This window comes from Miniopterus schreibersii (genome assembly GCF_964146895.1).
Source record: "Miniopterus schreibersii genome assembly, chromosome: 2".
In the NCBI taxonomy this organism is placed as follows: Eukaryota; Metazoa; Chordata; class Mammalia; order Chiroptera; family Miniopteridae; genus Miniopterus; species Miniopterus schreibersii.
Window position 1 is genome coordinate 137,509,742 of NC_138102.1, and position 20,029 is coordinate 137,529,770.

Here is a 20,029-nt window from a genome sequence, read left to right on the forward strand (position 1 = left end):
TCATAGGGCTGTCCTTTGACAACCTGTCCTATAATTGTCCACAGCCTCTTCATGGGGCTTTTCACGAGCTCTGGGCTCAGGCCTGAAGCCAGGAACCTGAAAGGGCCTCCTTTCGCAGGGCAGAAGAGCTTCAGTAGTTCCTAACATTTCTCATATTGGCTTCTGTTCTTCTTTACATGAAGCAAGAGAGGTTTGCCAATCACAGCCATGCTTCCTAGGCATACACTGGTCTCGTTGCTCAGCAGGAAAATGCTCCAGATATCAGGTATCAGGGCTGGACAGAACTTATTCTCTCTCTCTCTCTCTCTCTCCTCCCTACTCCCCCTGCCTCCCCTTCATCCTTCCCTTCTTTATTTCTTCCCTCCATCCTTCCCATCCTTCCTTTCTGAATGGTTAATGGATACATTTGGAAATAACTGCCCACACTCTATAGCCTCCAGATTGCATACAACAGATTGTATTCTTATTGTAGGAGAAACATCAGTGTGAGAGAGAAACACCAATCAGTTGCTTCAGCACGCTCCCTGACCGAGAAATGAACCTGTAACCTGGGAATGTTCCCTGACCAGGAACTGAACATGGACCCTGTGGTGCATGGGATGGTGCTCAACCAGCAGAGCCACACCGGCCAGGGCTAAATGTTTTTATCAATATTCAAGAGAGGAACATTGAAATCTCCAACTATAATTGTTGAGTTTCCTTTCAATTCTGTTCATTTTGCTTCATGTTATTTTGAAGTTCTATTGTTAGGTGTATACCCGTTATAAATTGTATAACTTCCAGATGTAATGACATCATAAAATATCTCCATTTGTCTTTAGTAATATTCCAGCTGAAGAGCTAGTTGTTTTTCATGAGTAAATGATTATCAATTTGTTGTTTACCTTTGGTGGTTTTCTAGACCTTAAACCATTGTTTTTGACAGTTTTGTCCAATTTTGTACTTGTTTTTGGAGGAGAGGATTTGTCAGCCTCTTCACTCCCTAGTTGGAAGTCCCCCCACTACTTTGGAGTTAAAGTTTGCACCATAAAACCTGGCAGCTTTAAGACAGCCACTTTCACCTCTGAAAGGATAAATAGCATCCTTGAGGAAATCTGAGTCCATGTTTCTCTGTTAAGAAAAGAAAACTAAAGGCAGATGTTCTTTGAAAATTGTTGGCCCTCTCCTACCAGTCCTCAAGCAAGTATTTTTGCCCTTTAGTTCAGAACAACTGATTCTGAACCCCAAACAGAGCTCTGATGCATGGGGGACAAGCTCCTCAAAGCTGGCCAGTTTAATCCCAAGAAAATTAGCTTCTTAAGGTCTTACACTGTGGTATTTGCTCTCCTCTGCATGTTAGTCTTCCCTGTTGTTGCATCTCCCCCATTGCTCATGTGTGCATGCTCATGCGTGCATGAGCGCACGAACTTGGGCGTGCACACACACACATAGTTGCATGTGTACATAGATATACTAGTTAACTTTCTAGAGCAATTCCACTCTGGTTTCAGTGAGGCCAGTGGCCTACATCTGAGGTACCCCAATATAGACCCTGGATAGGGCTGCTGAAGACATTCTCCAAATGCTAAAAATCTGACGCCATACCTTATTTACTCAATTAATTTGTGTAAGCACCTACTGCGGAGCCCAGCACTGTGCTAGGGGCTGAGGATGTGGTCTTGAACATGCCATAGTCCCACCCTAGAGGAACTTTCAGTACCAGGGAGCAGACACAAATAAATAAGAATTTATAATAAAGTGTGATGAGCATAATGGGAGGAGAGGCACAGGAACTGTTAATAGGAACTCATATAAGGAAGGAGCACTGAGTCTAGACTTGGGAGATCAAAGACGGCTTCTTGGAAGAAGTGATGTCTCACTCAGACTAAGGAATGAGTCAGAGTTAGGCAGGCAGCTAGTTTACACTGCGTATTATTCACAAATATTCAAACCAAGGCAAGTTTATCTCAACCTCCCACTCTCTCACCTTACTTCTAGAACATCCTCTACTTTGTGTCCTTGCCTGATCCTATGTAATTTGGTTTGTGACCTTCCAGGAATTCCAGCTTATTTTAATGCTTATTTGATAGATTTAGAAAGATAAGTATGCAGCGATAATAATCCTCCACCTGACAATTGAGAAACAAAACCTTTAAATTTCCTGGCAGCTTCTGAGCATGATATGAAAGGGCATCTCTAGAAGAGATTCATGACCCTGATGGGGGTTGAACTAGATAACTTTGATAACTTTCCAGTCTTGGTCTATTATTAAGTAACTGGGTGGTGCTGGGCAAGTTTCTTAATATCTCTAAGCTCCCTGTTTTTTATTGTAGTAAAAAGAGAGAAGTAAGACAGTCCCGAGTTGTTTTTCCCCCCTAATATGAAGTGAACCAAATTACTGTATTTTGCAAAGCTAAATAGAAATTATCTAGAATGGACGGTATCATGGAAAGCAAGCTGAAGTCTCTGCTAAAATGAGAAAGATTCTACCTATAGTGCCAGGGTAGAGTTTAGGAATAACTAGTAGGAATTGCTTGTGGGGAGAAGAAAAGGACACCTTAAAGTAACTGTCAGGTTACTAACTCTTTCAAAGTAGGAGTCTCCCACTGTCCTAGGTTTGAAAAACTGAAGATAAGAGGAAAAATAAAGTAATACTAGCAACTAACATTTATTGAGCCCTTTCTGTGTGCCAAGCCCTGGACTAAGCATTTACACACATCTATTTCTATACATTAACACCTTTAAAATTTATAAAAGTGGGCCGGCTGGGTGTGGCTCAGCAGTTGAGCATCAACCTAGCATCCAGGAGATCGAGGTTCGATTCCGGGTCAGGGCACATGCCCCAGTTTCGGGCTTTGATCCCCGGGGGGTGGGGGGGGCAGGAGGCAGCCGATCAATGACTCTCTCATCATTGATGTTTCTATCTCTCTCTCTCTCTCTTCTTCTCTCTGAAATCAGTAAAGATATGTTCCTTTTAAAAAAATTTGTTATTACTCTTGTTTTGTAAAAGAAAGAGACTCAGAGAGGTTAAATAACTTGTCCAAGGTCACACAGTCAATAACCCTGATCTAAGCCAAATTGGCCTCAAATATGTTATTGAACCTTTGTCTCTGAATGATACTCTGCACTTTGATCACGAACAAATAAATAGGAGGGGGTCACTGCCCTCAGTCTAGGAGGGTTGGTCCCTCCACATGGAAACACTCTACTGTTCATGCGGCAACTAAGCCTCCACTTGTACCATTTCATGAGGGCTCATGATACCTCCTCAGATTGTTGCCCAGATATCACTGTGTGTAATAAGATGAGGATAATTATATCTTGTCTTTCAGAGTCATTTTGAGGATTAAGAGAAATAATGTCAGTGAAGAGCAGGGCATCATGATAAGTTTGGGACAAATGGCAGTTTTAAACATGATCCATCCTATTACTGATTCCTAGGTGTCCTCCACTATTTATATTTTTATCTCTACTTCTTTTCTCTAAGCCAGTTCCCCATCAAAGCTGTAATCCCATACATTTTTAAAATTGGTGTTTAGAGTACACTTTTTAAAATCCAAGTAATTTTATCTACTTGATTATTGCATATGCACATTGTCTAACCAATTTTATCTACTTGATTATTGCATATGCACATTGTCTAACCACTGCGCTTCTCTCATTCCAGTTGAACCAGGATGGTTTGAAAATCCATAAACATGATTTGATCTTTGTTGCCCCTGTATTACTCATTGTTTTTTTAACATTGTAGATGAGAACCTGGGAAGACTAGAGAATCTTATTCCCATCATAGGGTTCTGCAGCTCAGGTTAAAATCAACCTCATCTTTCAGTCTCAAATCTAGAGATTAACACCTATCTTAGACATTTCTAGAAGAGGAAAGCACATCCTGGAATATCCTCCCTATCTTCTCCCCACAAGCAATTCCTACTAGTTATTCAAGGCTCTCTTTAAGCATCATCTCCTCCAGGAGGCCTGCCCTGAATTCCTCCCATGTGAGGTGACTGTCCTCTCAACTCCCACAGCTTGCATGCTTACCATCCTTTAATATCATTGTGCCTGGTGATCTTTCTCCATAGACTATGTTCCTTGAAGGCAGGGACACTATTTTCATTTCTGCACCCCACCCATAGCATCATGCCCTGCTCATAGGAAATGCTTAATTATGTTTGGGGGATGAATGCCACATGGTTATTTGCCTCATGAAGGATAGGTACATTTGTCAGGCATATTTGCCCCTTATAGCAATGTTGTTTATGTTGTTTATGTTTATGTCAAAGGGAGTGCTCGATTATACCTTCAGTAAACATTACCTGCCAAGTGAGATCCTGAGGTCTCATCTTTTTTTCCTAGTTTACCTTAGGTTTGTTCATGCCTTAAAACAAATGAACAAACAAGCAACACACACACACACACACATATGCACATGCACACATAAGTTCACCCTTTTATTGTTTTTCTTTATTATATAAGAAAAATATCTCATTCTAAGACATTAGAACACATGAATAACAAAAAGGAGGAAATAATAAGCATAATTCTATCACTCAAAGATAACCACTATTAATATTTTTCTGACCATACATGCAGACTTTTCTTTATGCATGTATATGCTTTAAAAATAGGTCACAGCTTCCATCAAGATGGTGGTGTAGGTAAACATGATACTCGCCTCCTCCCACGATCACATCAAAATTACAACTAAACTACTATAGAACAACCATCATTTAGAACTGCCTGAAATCTGGCTGCATGGAAGCCCTCCAACTAAGGAATTAAAGAAGCCACATATAGACTGGTAGGAGGGGTAGAGACAGGGAATGGGCTGGTCCCACACCCACATGTGACAGATGAAAATCAGGAGGAATATCTCAGCTGTGGAGGTCCCCCCTGAGGAGCAAGGGGTCCTAGCCCCACACCAGGCCCCCCAGCCCAGAATTCCAGTGCCAGGAAGAGAAGTCCCCATAACTCTTGGTTGTAAAAAAAGAGTGGGGATTGAGACTGAGTGAGATGTAGGGCTACTGGAGTCCCAGACAGTTTCTCTTAAAGGGTCTGTGCATGGACTAACTCAGACTTGCTCCTTCTGAGCTCCATCCCTGGGGCAGCAGCTCAAAAGGCACCAGAGGAGTCCAATATCAGGGTGAGAGCTGGGGAGACAGCTTTCTCCCAGACAGAAGTGCTGACACAGGCCATTGTTCCTTTCATGAGCCCACCCCCAACAGAGCCAGCATGTGAGCACCATATTTGAGACTCCAACAACCTAGCTCACACTTTTGCCCCACCCTGGTGATTACCTGAGATCCTGCCCCCGCCAACTTTCAGGCTCACCCAAGCTGCTTCCAGGGCTTTTCCACTGGGGAATGGCCTATTTGGCTCATGCTTCAGACTTTACTAAAATCTCTCAAACAAGCAGCATCTAGCCTCATTGAGCCCTGTACCTCTTGCTATGTGGCTGCAGACCTGGCACTAGCAGCAGCTGGCCTTGGTTCACAGCTTGGCCTCACCTGGGCACCTCCAAGCCCAGCACAAGTAGCAGCCATGTTCAGATCGCCTTGTAGCTCATGCTGGGTGGCCCCAGGCAGAACACAGGTGGCAGCAGACCTTGGCTTGCACCTCCTCCTTAGAGACCCCAGAGCCAGTACATCCAGTGGAAAGCTTCAGACCGCGTTGAAGCACCACCACCCAACCACCTCTACAAGTGACACACTCAAGGGGTGGACTCAGTGGGCACCAGAGCCCTGCTGAAGTAAGTCCTGCTCTATGGGGTGGGCAGGTCGGAGGTAGGAGGTTGGTAGTCACAGCCAGTCCTTGCAGCTGACCTGCCTGGAGGTAAATATCTCCCATTGACATGCCAACAGCAATCAAGGCTCAACTATAAGAGGAGGGTGTACACAGCCCACATGGGGGCACACCTCGAATGCCCAGCTTGGGTGATCGTGGAGGCTGTGTCACTGGACCCCATAGAATACCTACTACATAAGGCCTCTCTACTAAGCCTGCAAGACATAGCAGCTCTACCTAATACATAGAATCAAATACAGGGAGGCTGCCAAAATGAGAAGACAAAGAAACATGTGTCAAATGAAAGAACAGAACAAAACTCCAGAAAAAAAACTAAACAAGATGAAGACAAGCAATCTACTAGATGCAGAGTTCAAAACACTGGTTATAAGGATGCTCAGTGAACTTAGCGGAAGAGTAGTGAGAACTTAGTGAGAACTTCAACAAAGAAGAAACATAAAAGAGGAACTAGAAAACATTAAAAGGAACAAGCTTAGGTGCTTCATTCTTCAGAATTGATGAATACATTAACTGAAATGAAGAGTACATTACAGGGAATCAACAGTGAGTAGATGAAGCAGAGGATAAAATCAGAGATTGGGAAGATAAGGAAACAGGAGACACCCAATCAGCAGGAGGCGGCAGGATGGTGAAGCTGATGGTGGAGCTGATCGAGCAGACAGTGCAATACAACAATACTGGGAGGGACTGCGAACTGGACCTCCAGGGATATAAAATTCTTTTCATTGAAAATCTGGTGAGACCTTAGACCAGTGCCATTGATTTTTCTGAAAATGAAATCAGGAAACTGGATAATTTTCCTTTGTTGAGAAGACTGAAAACATTATTGGTGAACAATAATAGAATATGTCATATAGGTGAGGGATGTGATCAGGCTCATTCTCACCAACAACACTCTTGTGGAACTGGGTGATCTGGACCCTTTGGCATCTCTTAAATCGCTGACTTAGCTAAGTATTCTAAGAAATCTTGCAAAAAATAAGAAGCATTATAGACTATATGTAATTTATAAAGTTCCACGAGTCAGAGCACTGGATTTCCAGAATATGAAACTAAAAGAGCATCAGGAAGCAGAGAAAATGTTCAAGGGCAAATGGGGTGCACATCTTACAAGTGATATTGCCAGGAGAAGCAACACTTTCAATCCAGGTGCTGGTTTTCCAATTGACAAAAATAAAGGTGGCCCATCTCCAGGGGATGTAGAATTGATCAAGAACGCCATAGCAGCCTGGCAAGGCGTGGCTCAGCAGTTGAGCGTTGACCTAGGATCCAGGAGATCGGAGTTTGATTCCCTGTCAGGGCACATGCCCTGGTTGCCGGCTCGATCCCCAGTCAGGAGCTTGCAGGAGACAACCGGTCAATGACTCTCTCATCATTGATGTTTCTATCTCTCTCTCTCCCTCTCCTTTCCTCTCTCTGAAATCAATAAAGATATATTTTAAAAAAGAAAAAAAAGAATGCTATAGCAAACACATCAACTCTGCCTGAAGTGAAGCTGCTGAAGGGCTTGCTGCAGTCAGATCAGATACATGGCAGAGAATGCAAAGCAGGCCCCACCAATGATGGTGAATAGGAGATGGAAGAAGACACAGTCACAAATGGGTCCTGAGCAGCAGCATGGCCTGAGTATCCACAGAATGTAGGATGTACAACATGTCCACTTGGGACAAGTCTTGCTTTTTGAATATAAAATAATAGCTTTGTTTGTGTCAGCAAAGAGGAGTTCATAAGTATTGTCGAAATGCTCCAAACTGCTGCTGGTCATTTTAAAATATAAATTTTGAGATCTAAATGCCTGTTTTCTATAAAGAGTAAAAATAAAGGACACTCACTGTGCAAAAAATAAAAATAAAAAGAGAGAGAAAAAGAAAACACCCAACCAGAACAGCAAAAAGGAAAAAAAAAAATGAGGACAGTGTAAGAAGCCTCTGGGGCAACTTCAAGCATACCAACATTTGCATTATGGGGTGCTGGAAGGAGAGGAGAGAGAACAAGAAATTGAAACCCCATTTGAAAAAATAATGACAGAAAACTTCCCCTACCTGGGGAAAGAAATAGACTTACAAGTCCAGGAAGCATGGAGAGTTCCAAAAAAGATGAACCCAAAGAGGCCCACACCAAGATACATCATAATTAAAATGCAAAAGGGGAGGAGAAACAAGATGATGGTGTAGGTAGCAGCTGCACCCGTCGCCTCCCGCAACCACATCAAAATTACAACTAAAATACAGAACAACCATCACCCAGAGCCTCCTGAAATCTGGCTGAACAGAAGCCCTACAACCAGGGAACTGAAGAAGCACCGAGAGCGGTAGGAGGGGCGCAGACGTGGGTGGATCGGGGCTGAATTGCAGAGATGCGGCCGCAGGCCCACACCCGGTGCTGCAGTTGAAACCCGGAAGGGAGTCTCGGGGGCAGAGGTTTCCTGGAGGAGGGAGGGAGGGGTCCCAGCCCCACAGTAGGCCCCCAGCCCAGGGCTCCAGGGCCAGGAAGAGATGTCCCCACAACTTCAGGCTGTGAAACCAGCGGGGACTGTCCCTGAGGGTCGCGGAGGCTGCAGGAGCCCCAGCAGCTCCTCCTAAAGGGCCCGTGCACGGACTCACTCAGACGCTCCCTCTGAGCCCAGCGCTGGGCAGCAGCTTGAAAGGACCTGGGGCACTTGGGGAGGAACTAACGTGCCTGAAATCGGGGCGAGAGGTGGAGGGGCAGTGTCCCTCCAGGCAGAAAGGCTGGCTGAGACCATGGCTCCTTTGGCGAGTCCTCCCCACACACAGCCGGCAGGCAGGCGCCATGTTTGAATCGCCAGCACCTGACTCACACCTTTGGCCCCGCCCCTCCCCACCTGCAGCTCATCCAGGCCATTTCCAGGGGCTTTTCTGTGCAAGTGGCCTCTCCAGCCTCATGCTTAGGACTTTCCTAAAATGTCTCTAACAAGCAGCAGTGTGCCCCATACGGCTTGATAAGTGGCCCCAGGCCTGGCACTAGTGGCAGCCTGCATTGGCTCATAGCTTGGCCTCTCCTGGACACCTCCAAGCCCAGCACAAGTAGCAGCCAACTATGGTTTGCTGTGTAGCTCATGATGGGTGGCCCTGGGCTGACTATGCACCTCCCGGGAGGCCCCAGAGACAGTGCACCTGGTGCTCAGACTCAACCACACTGGATTACAACCCTACCACATTCACAAGTGACACTCAAGGGGCGCACTTGGTGAACCCCAAAGCTCCACTTAAGTAAATCCTGATCCATAAGGGTGTCTCCAGCACAGCAGCTCTCTGGCTGTAGTTGCTCACAGCTGATTGGCCTGGGGGTCAGTTCCTCCCAGGGAAGCCAACAGCAACCAAGGCTCAACTACAACAGGACAATCCACACAGCCCACACAGGGGTGCACCTAGAAGGCCAGCTCAGGTGACTGGGGAGGCTGAGCCACTAGACCCTACAGGACACCTACTATACAAAGCCACTCTACAAATTCCAGGAGACAAAGCAGCTTTACCTAATACATAGAAACAAACGTCTGGAAGCAGCCAAAATGTGGAGTCAAAGAAACATGTCACAAAGGAAAGAACAGAAGAAATCTCTAGAAGAGGAACTAAATGAAATATATCCAAGCAAGCTAACAGATAGAGAGTTCAGAATAATGGTTATAAGGATGTTTAAGCAGACTGTTAGGGAAATAACTGAGAAAATCGATAACATAATAAAGTACCAATTTGAAATGAAGGCTACAGGAACTGAAATGAAGAATAATTTACAGGGAATCAACAGTAGAGTAGAGGACGCTGAGAATCAAATCAGCAATTTGGAACATGAGGAAACAAAAAACACCCAACCAGAAGAGCAAAAAGAAAAAAGAATCCAGAAATATGAAAATAGTATAAGAAGCCTCTGGGACAACTCAAGAGGCCCAACATTCGTATTATTGAGGTGACAGAAGGAGAAAAAAGAGACCAAGGAATTGAAAACCTATTTGAAAAAATAATTACAGAAAACTTCCCCTACCTGGGGAAAGAAATAGACTTACAAGTCCAGGAAGCACAGAGGGTCCCAAACAAGAGCAACCCAAAGAGGCCCACAGCAAGACACATCATCATTAAAATGCCAAAGGTTAAAGACAAAGAGAGAATCTTAAAAGCAGCAAGAGAAAAGCACTTAGTTACCTACAAGGGAGCACCCATACGACTGTCAGCTGATTTCTCAACAGAAACCTTGCAGGCCAGAAGGGAGTGGCAAGAAATATTCAAAGTGATGAAAAACATGGAACTACAACCAAGATTGCTTTACCCAGCAAAGCTATCATTTGGAATTGAAAGCCAGATAAAGAGCTTCTCAGACAAGGAAAAGCTAAAGGAGTTCATCACCACCAGACCAGCACTACAGGAAAAGTTGAAGGGTCTTCTTTAAGAAGAAGCTAATGAACAAAAGAATCTGATGAACTAAATAGATCCAGAGAAACTGATGCATGCAACAGACGATCATATTTCAGAGCAAAGAGGGAAGGGGAGGTGGAGGGTGGGAAGAGACTAACCAAAGAAGTTATATGCATAACCCATGGACACAGTTAATAATGGGGTGAAGGCCTGGGAAGGGGGTGGGAGGGAAGTGGAGGGGATCAATTGGGGGGGGAAATGGGATACCTGTAATACTCTCAACAATAAATATAGATAAATTTAAAAAGTAAAATTAATTAATTAATTAATTAATTTAATTAAATTAAATGCAAAAGGTTAAGGACAAAGAAAGGATCTTAAAATCAGCAAGAGAAAAGCAATTAGTTACCTACAAGGGAGCACCCATACGACTGTCAGCTGATTTCTCAACAGAAACTTTGCAGGCCAGAAAGGATTGGCAAGAAATATTCAGTGATGAAAAGCAAGGACCTACAACCAAGATTACTCTACCCAGCAAAGGTATAATTTAGAATCAAAGGACAGATAAAGAGCTTCCCAGACAAGAAAAAGCTAAAGGAGTTCATCACCACCAAACCAGTATTACATGAAATGTTAAAAATTCTACTTGAAGAAGAAGAAGAAAAGGCAAAAAATATGAACAAAATTGCAATAAATACATATCTATCAATAATTGAATCTAAAAACAAAATGAACAAGCAGAACAGAAACAAACTCAGATACAGAGAGTCTTGACAGTCACCAGATGGGAGGAGGTGTGGGGGAGATAGGTGAAAAAGGTGAAGGGATTAAGAAGTACAAATTGGTTGTTACAGAATAGTCATGGGGATGTGAAGTACAGCATAGGGAATATAGTGAATAATATTCTAATAACTATGTGTGGTGTCATATGGGTGGGAGATTTATCAAAATGATCACTTACTAAGTTATGTAATGTCTAATCACTGGGGGTACACTTGAAACTAATATAATAATGTATGTCAACTGTAATTGAAAAATTTAAAAATAAAAAATAAAAATGGGTCACAGTGTTTATATGCTTTTTTCTCTTTATATGTATTTAAGTACTAAATATCTTTCATGTCATATCTAGATCACATAATTTTTATTCTATTAATATTCCACATTTTATTTATTCTTGGCTGGCTGCATTCTTTCCAATTTTTAGCAATTATCAACAGCATTGCAAGGTGGTTAAACGCTTAAGATGTTATTTTATTATTATTTTAGGATAAAATTTTGAGAATAAAAATGCTGGTCCAATAGGTATGCATAATTTATGTTGATTATTAATATTTTTATAAACTACAAAATTGCCTTTATTTCCCACTGTCAGTGTATACCCAAGTCTCTGTTCTTGATAACCATGAACATGTACATTAAAACGAAACCAAGCAAGCCTTTGCTGGTGTGGCTCAGTTGGTTAGAAGGATGTCCCATACACCAAAAGGTAGCAGGTTTGATTCTTGGTCAGGACACATACTTGGGTTTTGGGTTCGATCCCTGGTTGGGGCACATACGGGAGGCAGCCAATTAATGTTTCTCTCTGCCTCTGTGTGTGTGTGTCTCTCTCTCCTTTCTAGAATTGATAAAAAGCATATTCTGGGGTGAGGGGGGAAAAAATCAAAACACTTGGTCATTGCAAGGTCACTTTTGTTTTACTTGGCATTTCTTTAACCACTGGGAAGGTTAAATATCTTTTCATATGTTTATTGATGCTTTTCTCTTTTCCAAAGTGCATATTCTCATCTTTTGCTTATTTTTTTTTTTTGAGTAATTTGAATGCTTTGTTTCATGTGGGAGTTAGATCAGTAACCAGGGTCTCTTGGGCTCCAGGCCCATTTCTTTTTCTTTTTTTAAATATATCTTTATTGATTTCAAAGAAAGGAAGGGAGACGGAGAGAGAGGTAGAAACATTGAGAGTCATCATTGATTGGTTGCCCCCTGCATGGCCCCGACTGGGGATGGAGCCCACAACCCGGGCATGTGCTCTGACCAGGAATCGAAACTCAATTTCCTGGATCCTAGGTCAAAGCTCAACTGCTGAGTCATACCGGGCTGGGCCAGGCCCATTTCTTAATGATAGACGTTGAATAACATTTGCAGGTGTGCATGTGAGTGTGTGTGTATCCATGAGCAAGACATTTATGAGTAGGAAAGACTTTTATTGGGCTACTTTGATTATTAAAATTAATGTCTGATTTACTCAAGTTGTAATTAAAAACATATTTTCTTTAATAATGTGTTCATTTAAGAGATCTTATTTTACCCATAAAATGTGCCAAATTTTGTCAGTTTTTAAGGGGAAGTTTGATTAATATTTGCTTCTGCTAATTAAACTCCCTTGAAAATTTTAAACTGCTTTAGAAATTTAATATATTTAACTTCTTTTTAAAGTGCGTTGATTGTGTGATGAGCAAACCTTAAATAAGCCTTATAAATCAAATAACAATATATAAATATGGCAAAGTCAAGTTTCCCTAATCCTTCTCATACAGTTTTTGAATTTAGCACAGTTTTCTTTTATCTTAAAATCACAGATCTAACAAGTAATCATTATACATTTAAAAATCAGAATTACAAGGCATAACTAGTCTGTTCTTTTTAAAAATTTTTTATTAATTCTCACCTGAGGATATTCCCTCCATTGCCTTTCAGAAAGAGTAGGAGGGAGGGGGGGAGAGAGAAACATTAACGTGAGACCGGTGGCCTTCTGCACACGCCCCAACTGGGGATGGGGAGCGAACTGGAAATGGAAGTACATGCCCTTGACAGGGAATCCAATCCACGACCCTTTCGTGCACAGGCCAATGCTCTAACCACTGAGCAACACTGGCCAGCGGGGCTAAATTGTTCTTTAATATGCCAAATTCTCTTATATGTTTTAAGTACTTAAAATACTATATAGCTATAGAGTATTCCCAAATTTTATTCAAAATGGCAATAATTCAGAGTTTGGTTTAGTTAGCCACCTCTATAGTTAAGTCTAAATCTCTCCAGACATTTACCCACAAAGGAGGAAATTATTTCCTCCCAAGTAATTTGACATTGACCTTTTGGGTAGGTGAGGTTGCATATAGATCTGAGACTTTGGTTGGGAGAAAAATATTTACAGCACACCAAAAATATATATTTTTTGCTGATCAAAAAAGTAGGTATAATTTTGATTCATTCACACCAAGCAGCAATTGTTGTATTGTCCTTTTTTTATTTGACAATCTAAGGGAAAAGAGATCAGTGTTCCTGACTAAATAGTCAGGTATTGCATGTTTGAAAAATTCTTGCGGCACACCTGTTGAAAATTGCTGTTCTAGAATAATTTCTTGGAGCCTCTGGCCTTGCTCCAGTCTGGACTGATTTCCCTAGACCTGCTGCACAGCTGTCAGTTTGGGATTTCCCTTCACTGTTATCCTAGAGATTCCTTTTGTCTTTTTCCTGTGTTGGATCCACTGTTTCCTGGCTCCTCATGTCTTCCTCTTTTTTGGTTAATTCACTCATTTTGGAGTAGCTTCCTAACAAAGGGTGCATGGGAGATAATATTTTTGAGAATTTCCATATCTGAAAATGTCTTTATGTTCATATTTAATTGATGTTGACTGGGTGTAGAACTCCAGGATGGAAAGTCCTTTCATTCTGAAATTGTAAGGCATAGCTCTTTTTTCTTCTGCCTTCCATCATTGCTGTTGAGAAATCTGATGCCATTCTGACTCTTGACTGCTTGCAAGAATCCTGTTTTCCTGGCACCTCGTCTATGGTAGATACCATGTTTGGGCTCCTCAGGCAGGCTCACCTCTGGGGGTAATCTCTCTTCCAGGAGCTTTGACAGTCAATACTCATCCCTCTCCGGAAGGTATTTTAGCATTTTTGAGGTACAGGCATTGTGAGCAGCCCTGAGGGGAAGATGAATGGTCCTGACGTCTTTGCTCAGCCTCAACTAAGGAGTCTGACTTGCCCTAAAACAAAGCATTAATCTTAAAGCACTTAAGTTGCTATTTCTTTTAATTCAGTGAAATTTTACTTTTTTAAAAAATATATATCTTTATTGATTTCAGAGAAAAGAAAGAAGAAGGAGAGAGAGATAGAAACATCAATGATGAGTCATTGATTGAGCCCACAACCCTGGCATGTGCCCTGACCGGGAATCAAACCTTGATCTCCTGGATCCTAGGTCGATGCTCAACCCCTGAGCCACGCCCGGCTGGACAAAATTTTACATTTCTTAGACTCTAAAATTGTTCATCTGTTTTTTGTATTGTGTAAACATTTTTTTGGTCTACTTAACTTTTACATTTCTGATTGTATTGTATATTTTATGTCTAATCAACTGGAATTTCCTTCTATTATGCATCATTTTTTTCATTTTAACTGTTTGATTTTACAGAGATACCACCACCAGCCAGCTGGCACCTTCTCCCCACAGATCTAACTACCAGCTCTATAGAGACTTTGTCCTAGCTCCTATGGCACCAGCACCATTCAGCCAGTGCCCTGTCTGGGTGACCAGCTTGCAAAAATATCTCTGCCTTTTATCACCTCCAGAAATAAGTTCAAAGTTTGCTGAGGTAATAATCAGTTATAGAAAAAATATTACGATGATTTTTTAAACTTTTAAAAAATATATCTTTATTGATTTCAGAGAGAGGAAGGGAGTGGGAGAGAGAGAAAGATAGAAACATCAATGGTGAGAGAGTCATCATTGATCGGCTGCCTCCTGCATGCCCCCTACTGGGTACGGAGCCTACAACCCAGGCATGTGCCCTGACCGGGAATCGAACCTTGATCTCCTGGATCCTAGGTTGATTCTCAACCGCTGAACCATGCCTGGCCGGGCTATGATGATTATTTTTAAGTGTTTGATGTTGACATGGAAAAATAAATTATTTAGACAGATTATTTTATAATCACATTAAAAGAAAAATGAGTTTAAAGTCTCCCACCGAAACTGCGTAACTGAATGGAGAGAGCAAACACCCATAGAAATGGAGGGCAATAAAAATCTCTCTCAAATAGAGCGTTAAATGCAAATGGATTAGCTCTCATGTAAGAAGAGTTGCCAGGGATATTTGCTGGCAACAAGACACACTTGAAAATATATTAACAATAATTAGGAGATCTAAGATCTATCATGTCAGTATAATTTAGGAAAGTCAAGTGTAATCACCCTAATATCAAATTTCAGAGCAAAATCATCAAGGAGAAAAACAGGATCACTCAGTAAGGATAAAAATGACTTCACAAAAAGTTAATGATCCTGAACAACTATGTACAAAATACAATATATAAAGAGGAGAGGAATGAGAAGAAAGCAGGAATAGGTAGAAATATAATTAAAGATTTCAAAGTTTGGCTATTGCCCAGCCGGGCGTGGCTCAGTGGTTGAGCATCGACCTGGGATCCAGGCGACCGGGGTTCAATTCCCGGTCAGGGCACATGCCCGGGTTGCGGGCTTGATCAATGACTCTCTCATCATTGATGTTTCTATCTCTCTTTCTCCCTTTCCTCTCCCTGAAATCAATAAAGATTTTTTTTTTTAAAAAAAAAGTCTTTCAAAGTTTGGCTATCAAAATACATCATTTAGGAAGCAAAAATTTTAAAACAGAATCTGTTATACACTATAGGGTTCTTTTTTGTTTTATGCCCACAAGTTATACATTGCAATAAATAAATGACAAATAGGATAAAGAAATACTGTTATCAAGAAGATATGAATGTCACAAATCTGATCATATACTGGAACACAAAGACGCACTCCAAAAATTTTAAGGGCACCGTATTTTACTTGTACAATGTGTTAAAATGAACAAGTGCTACTGAGCAAGGGCTCACTACCCAATGCGCATAGAAGCCAATACTATGACATCAGCTTTTGAGAAAAGAAAAAGCTTTATTTGTGAGTCTACAGGAGGCAGGCTCAAATCTCTCTCTGATGCAGAGTTCAGGATGGAATCTTAAAGAGGTTTCAATACCAGACCTTCCTGGACAATGGATCCTTCACTTCTAAAAGGGTTCTGGTGCTCAGGTTCCTGTCATGTCCCGGCCCTTTGGTTCCATGGCAGGGTGGTGGGGAGGCGGTAAGGGTTCACAAGTGTTACTCATAAAATGGGTAAAGTGGTGTAAACTTTGGCTCTGGATTTTGTTAAAAATAGAATAGGACCAGTTTGGGCTGGTTCTGTAGTTACAAGAGCAGAAGAGGAAAATGCCCAACCACAGAATATATATTAAAACATTCTGTTAATTATTATCTAGATCAAGGATGAAATACAAAGCCAATAAAATTAAATACCAATAACTGCCAATAAAATTAAATACCAAAATATGTGCAAATTTAGGTTGCACCAAAGGGTGCAACTGCTTTGGAAACCAGTTAGGCAGCTTTTCAAAAAGTTAAACATAGAGTTACCATATGACCCAGCAATTCTGCTTCTAGGTATACACTCAAGGGAACTGAAAACATCTTCACACAACAGTTTGTACACAAATGTTCATATCAGCATTATTCATAACAGCTAAAAAGTAGAAACAACCCAAATGTCCATCAACCGATGAATGGATTTTTTAAATGTGGACAGCTATACAATGAAATATTATTCAACCATGAAAAGGAATGAAATGCTGATATGTGCTACAACATGGATGAACCTTAAAAATATGCCAAGTGAAAGAAGCCAGACACAAAATGTTACACATTGTATCATCCCACTTATATGAAACATCACAATAGTGACAGAAAGATTAGTAATTGCCAGGGGCTGATGGGAGGGGAGGATGAGGAGTACCTCCTGTTGGGTACAGGGTTTCTTTATGGAGTGATAAAATATTCTGGAGTTAGACAGTGGTAATGGTTGCATAACCTTAAAAAGTCACTGAATTATATACTTTAAAAGGGTAAATTTTATGGTATGTGAACTAAATCTCAATAAAAAGGAAACAAAAAGTTAGTTTCATCAAATAGCTACTTTAGATATAAAAACAGAAAAATAGTGAATAAAGAATTGAAAATCTATGCCTATAATATGAGAGAATCCAAAACTGCAAGTGCAAGTGGCAGGTAGAAGCCTTCTCAACTATACAAATAAATCGCATGATCAAATAGAGAAGGTCAATTATATGCCCTAAGCAAAACTTAGCAGTTGCATAATTCAAGAGTAAACTCGGTCACAAAACAGATATCTAAAGTATCAGTTTGTAGTTTAATTAAAATAGTTATTTCTCTCTCTGCAGTAGTTTGAGCATAAACAGTCCAGGGTGGTATGTATGGCAGCTCCAAGATATCAGGAACCCTGGCTCCTTAGCCCTTGCTGCCTTACCCTCTCTAAGAGAAGCCCTTGTTCTCATGGTCCAGTATGGCTCATTATCAAGTCTTCATTCGAACAAACAGAAAGGGAAAATAGGGAGGAGAACATACTCCTTTCCTTTGGGGTTGTGAATTTTAAGTTGCATAATTCCTTCAGCTAACATACCATTACCCAGAATTTAGTCATAAGGCCACATGTAGATTGAAGGGAACCTGGAAAATGATTCCTGTAGCTGAGCAGTAATATGCCTAATGCTGAAAAATGATTTCACTATGAAAAAAGGAGAAAATGGATATTGATTTCTACCCCTTGTTCACAATGGTTGATTCAGGAATAGGCTTATGACACAAGTCAAGCCAATAAGAGTCAATCCTGGGACCTATGTTGAAACGATTAGGAAACTTGGAATGCTAGTAAAATGTAGGCATAACTATTGCCCATCCTGACCATCTCAGTCAACGGGAGAACTTGACTAAGAGGGACAACATAGAGTGGAACATAGAGTGACAGTGTCCTGATGACACAGGTTAAGGTCCTGAATCTTATTTGGTCATTTTCTTCCTTAAATGTCTTCTCTTTGAACAGAACATTATCTGCCAAGTCACTGAATTATATACTTTAAAAGGGCAAATTTTATGGTATGTGAATTAAATCTCAATAAAAAGGAAATCTTAGAGTTTTACCCACGGTTTCTTCATTCTATTTGCACTGGAATGCTTCTGGACAAAGCTGGGAACCCAACCCTTTGATGTGCCACCTAGAATTGCACAATGTGGGTAGCCTTACTCTGCAAACCAAAAACTTGTTCTTGTGGAATACTAGCTAGAATTTGCAAAATCTCTTCTTAGTAGATGTTTATCACATCCCCCTTTCCTATGACTGTGTATTGTCAGTATGTGGATATCTTGCTACTACTGTTATTTTTACTTCCACTGCTCTGGGTGGAGTTGCACTGACTGCTGGCCTAGATGTTTATGTGTTTTGTGTCCTTGCGGTAAGCCCAATGCCCCTTTACCTTGGATTTCCCAGTTATATAAGCCAATACATTTTCCTTTTGCCTAAACCACTTCAAATTGGATTTCTGTAACTGATGAACAATAGTTCTGACTAATGCTCCCAGTAAACCTTGTTTAAGGAAGAGGAGACTTTCCATCAAGCTGTAAGTGTTCTTGTCTCAGTGGCTTTTCTTAAAATGGAGAGTAAAATTTAAAAGATTAATGTATAAATTTTCAGGGGAGGAACATATGTATGAGTGTAAAATTATTTTTTTAAGTTTAGAAGAATACACATCAAATAACGGTTATTTCTGGAGACAGCATAAGCAGAGTAGAATTGGGGGTAACAATCAAAAGAGCCTTTAATTTTATCTGTAATGCTACACTTTTAAAAATAAAAATGAAGTCCAGCTGGCGTGGCTCAGTGGTTGAGCATCAACCTATGATCCAGGAGATCGTGGGTTCAATTCCCGGTCAGGGCACATGCCCGGGTTGAGGGCTTTATTCCCAGCAGGGGGCGTGCAGGAGGCAGCCGATCAATGACTGTCATCATTGATGTTTCTCTCTCTCTCTACCCCTCTCTCTTCCTCTCTCTGAAGTCAATAATGATATATTTTATAAATAAATAAATAATGACAAATTGAGCGTCAAAAATAAATATTAATGTTAATAGAAAGTAACCAATTGAAAATAGGAAACCATGAGTTCCTATCGATATTAATGAACTAGTTAATGAGTAATAGAATATTTCCATAGTTTCATAGTTACCTCTCCCAGAAAATACTAATTACCAAAGGAAGTAAGGTGACTTTACAGTGGGGAAGCTTGGACAACACTACCTGAATCAGCTGATGAAAGTGAGCCTTGTCAGTAATGGGACAAATTGAAATCATGCACCACCTGAGAGGATGCAATGAGAACATAGCTTTACCTGTGTGATAGTCTTACCAGAGATAGCCTGAATCCACCCATGAGGAAATAGCAGATACACCCAAATTGAGGAGTGTGCTACCACATAAACTGGTCTATAGTCTTCAAAAGTATTTGGGTCATGAAAGTCAGGGAAAGACTGAGGAACTCTTCCAGATCAAAGGAGAGTAAGAGACATGACAACTAGATACAGCATGTGCTTCTGAAATGGATCTTTTCTTATGAAGAACAATATTGGGACAATTGTCAAAATTTAAGTAGAATCTAAGATTAGATAGTAATGTAATAATGTTGATTTCCTGATATTGATGGCTGTCTTGTGGTTATGTAGAATGATCTTCCTGGCAGGAAATACAACTAACGTATTCAAGGGTGATGTGGCATCATGTTAGCAACTTGGTCTCAAATAATTCAGGCAAAAATAGTTTTTTATACTGTATTTGCAGCTTTTCTGTATGTTTGAGATTGTTTTGATATAAGAAACAAGGTACATAACAAAATAAACCATAAAACTATATGTTACCCAAGAAACTAGCAATAGTAATTTCTTCTAGGAAAGAGAACGGATGAACCAGGAAACAGTTCTGAGGGAAAGACTCACTCTTCATTGTACACCTCTTTT

At 40.9% G+C, this 20,029-nt stretch overlaps 1 pseudogene across 1 annotated transcript; it reads left to right on the forward strand.

Moving 5' to 3' along the window:
* Window positions 1-6,406: 6,406 nt before the first annotated feature.
* LOC308553019 (U2 small nuclear ribonucleoprotein A'-like) lies at window positions 6,407-7,390 on the forward strand (annotated as a pseudogene). The gene is made up of 2 exons: window positions 6,407-6,995; window positions 7,238-7,390. The product of its transcript is annotated as a U2 small nuclear ribonucleoprotein A'-like (transcript).
* The last annotated feature ends 12,639 nt before the right edge of the window (window positions 7,391-20,029 follow it).